Below are 3801 nucleotides of genomic sequence, written 5' to 3'. Positions count from 1 at the left end.
GAAATTTAAATGTCATAATGGATCAAATCTCTGTTTCACCTAGATTTCTGGCTACCATTTATTTGAGCTGGTCCTAGACAAAACCTTCATGAATGCCCTTGTTCCTTCTGTGTGGTACCACTTTTCCTAGAACTACAGAGTCTTTGAAATCTCTCCTCCCCTATTTTAGAACTATTGTCATCTACAAGCTGAAAATTCAAGGTTTGATTCACACTATATTCTAATGGTATGCCACTTAAAAGGGAGTCCCTACTATGAAACAAAAAAGGTGGAACTTCAGGCATCAGTGACAAATTAATTGGGGAGATATTGAGGCAAGGCCTTTGCACCCTTTTTCAAATCAACTGGCAGGTATCTACTTGTCTCTCTATGGGTAAAGTGATGGCCCTTAGAGATTAGAAATTGGGAGCTACCACTTTAAGATACCCCTAAAGTGAAAGTCACTGAATACTCTAAAATATAATAGGTCTCTTTCACTGATTAGTCTAAGTCAGATTTTGTACTTCCCATCTACCAGTATTAATATATTTAATCCTTTTAACAACTCAGCAAGATAGGTACTATTATTATTCTTCACCATTTCACAAAGGAGGCATACAAGATTTAAAAACTTATCTAAGGTCACACAGTTATTAAGTGGCAAAGCCACCAGGATTTGAACGGAGCAGTCTGGCTTGGAGCACTTGCTCCTGACCTCTACACTGTCTGGCTGACCATTTTGCCCTAGTTAGCTCATGCTGCTAACCTCACGGACGTTTGACCTTCCCCTTTTTCTTCTCCACTGCCCATACTTCCATTATTCCACTTACCAGGTGACAGATTTTCATGAACCCATTTTATCTCCACGTATAGAGTGAAAACAAATGGATATGGAACCAAGACGAGTTCCCCATGTTTGAATTTCAGGTGAGACACTCTCTCCCACTTGCTTTTATCTGGGACATGGTGCTAAGGATTGAGGAAAGAAATCAGTACAAATCCCTGAGTACTGTTTTAGGGATAAGACACTTTCTCCTTTCTCTGACCTACCCTCCAAACTGTGTTTGGGTTTGCTCCTTCCATCTGAATCTACGATGTGAGTTGTAGCTCATTCCTAGTCAGAAATGAAAGGATACAGGGAAATACAACGAAGTGTTCTGTAGCAAACGGTTGCAGATTGTCCAAGTTTCCCAAGACCACACGAATAGAATCCTGAAAAAAATATTTGAAATGACTTTAATCCTGTCTAGTCTCAGCCAATCTTTCCATTTATACATGTCACTGTTTTTCATATATCCTATATTCTTCTATTAAAGCTGAACTATTTACTGTTCCCTGAACATGCCTTCTTCTCTATTTCTATGCTCTTGCATAGTCTGTTTCCTCTGCCTGAAATGCCCTTTCCACCCATTAGCATATTTTACCTATCCTGTAAGGCAGGCGTTCCCAACCTGTCCTGGTACCAGTCTGTGGCCTGTTAGGAACCAGGCTGCACAGCAGGAGGTGAGCAAAGCTTCATCTGTATTTGCAGCCGTTCCCCAGTGCTAGCATCACCACCTCAGCTCCACCTCCGATCATCAGGCATTAGACTCTCATTTGGCTAGTTTCTGGTGCCAAAAAATTTGGGGACCACTGCTGTAAGGTATAGTTCAAAAGCCATCTCTTTCAGAAAAATTTCTTTGATTCTCCAAGTTGTAATTAATGGTTAGTCTCAACTTCACAGTGTTAGCTTTGAGCCTTCACTACGTTCTACATGAGTTGTGAAGTTTTATTTTTCTTACTGCAAAAGCTTCTTGAGGTAGAATATATATCTGATTTATTTTAGTATCCCTTCTATGGTGTCTACCATAATGGATGATGCGTAACAGGTCTCCAATAAACATATATTGAATGAATGAGTAATACTGGTATTTACTGATAGCTATTTTGCCTTTTCTTAAATCAAACCTTTTCTTTTACTCTTTTTAAATCTAAATTGATTAATCTCTAATTAACTTATGCTTATTAGTGTATACTAATTAAATGATATGGTATTATAAAAAGACTACTGGATTTCTATGGGAAAATCAGAATTTCAATCCTAGCGTCATTTCCTCTAAGCTTCATTTTCCTAATATTTAGGCTCAATGAAGGCAATAACTGTGTCTTGTTTATCTTTGTATTCTCTGTACTAGCATAGTATCTAGTTTATAATTTTAATAGTTAATATTTATTGAGTAATCACTATGACAAGAATTATTGTTTTGATACATGTTAATTAATTTAACACTCACAAAAACCCTATGAGATCGATAATGCTATTATCTCCATCTTACAGATGAGGAAACTGAGACAAAGAAAGGTGAAATAATTTATTCGAGGTAACATAGCTAGTAACAGTGGAGCCAAGATATGAACCCAGGCAGTGGGGTTCCAGAGCTGACATTCTTAACAATTAGGCTATACTGTCTATCAAAAAATGTTTTATTTTTTTAACATTTTATTTATTTTTTTCCCACTCCCCCTCCCCTCTGGTAACAAAAAAATGTTTTATAAATGAAAGAGAATAATGACTGCCTCAAAAATAATGAAAGAAAAAGAACATATAAAAAGTACTTCGAAAACTTCAATATGATTATAAATATATATAAATGCTCTCTAGCTATCATTTATTGAGCTACTGTGTGGCAGGCATTGCACACATCTATTTCTAATCCTCACTACTATCTTCAAACACAGGCATTATTTATCAACCTCATTGATAGGTAAAGAAACAGACTCAGAGAAGGCAGGCCACTTGCCCAAAGCCATTTTGTGAAGGCGGAACGAGAATTCAAATCCAAGTTTGACTGGCCTTAAAGTCTATGCTCGCTCCACTTTACTATGCTGCCTTGAGCTTTTCTCTGCCCAAATTAACTGAAGCAAAGTAAAATAAATTCTGCTCTACTCACAATTAAAATAAGCAGAAAATTATCATGATCCTATATTGTCATTTACAATGATGTCTCTGCAAGATCCTAATGTACGTTTCAACACTTAGCCAAAGAGCCACAGGTACCCTTAAGGATATGATTCAAATTTTTGGTTTCATAGTTTTGTGTTTGTGTATTTAATTGTGTTTGCATTCTTAGAAGTGTGGTAGCATTATGTCTTCATAAATCACAATAGTCATAAATCACTGAGTTGTGAAGTTCAAAGAGAATAAGCTAGTTTGATATTTATTTATGAACGAGGCAATTAAGACCCAGAGAGATAAATGATTTGCTGAAGGTCGCACAGCTAATTAGTGGCTCAGGCAGGACTGGAATCCAGGGCCCTAATCCCAGAACTCTAATCCCTTGCCCAGTGCTTTTACGGATTTACAAAAATCCACCTGCTCAGTTTTCTTTCTGTGAGAAGACCTAAAGCTAAAGGAGCTGAGTAGAAAAGGAATGAAAATGAAGTGGGAAGAAAGCAATTGCAAATGTTTCCAATTAAAATGAAAACAGCAGCCTTGTCTGTGTATTTACAATTGAGTTTCCTGAACGTCAAGTACCAGGCAGTGGTTGAAGTGATGAGGTTTCCCAGAGCCCTGGAGGGCCGCATTCCCTCCCAGTCCTCCGGAAGCTTTCTCCATGCCAGCTGCCACAAAAGAGAGCTTCCCATGGCTGGGAACTCTGGTAGAAACAAAATAACTCTCAGCCTCAAAGGTGCTGACACTTCAACTAGGAAAACTGAGAAAGGATACAGGCTTTAATTTCCCTGGAAATTGGTAAAATTTCTTTGCAGAGGAAATGTGGCAGGGAAAAGCCAAGTAATCAAGTGGACGTTGTGACTCGGTTGGTGAGAAATAATTAAAATGTG

General features: G+C 37.8%; 1 protein-coding gene across 1 annotated transcript in view; it reads right to left on the bottom strand.

Moving 5' to 3' along the window:
- Positions 1–3801, bottom strand: part of MAJIN (membrane anchored junction protein) — an 18819-nt gene that overhangs the window by 7050 nt on the left and 7968 nt on the right. The gene's annotated exons all lie outside the window — the stretch shown is intronic.

Source organism: Pteropus alecto, unplaced genomic scaffold (assembly GCF_000325575.1).
Source record: "Pteropus alecto unplaced genomic scaffold, ASM32557v1 scaffold43, whole genome shotgun sequence".
Lineage (NCBI taxonomy): Eukaryota > Metazoa > Chordata > Mammalia > Chiroptera > Pteropodidae > Pteropus > Pteropus alecto.
The sequence above is the reverse complement of the archived record's forward strand: the minus strand, read 5'-3'. Positions and strand labels throughout refer to the sequence as shown.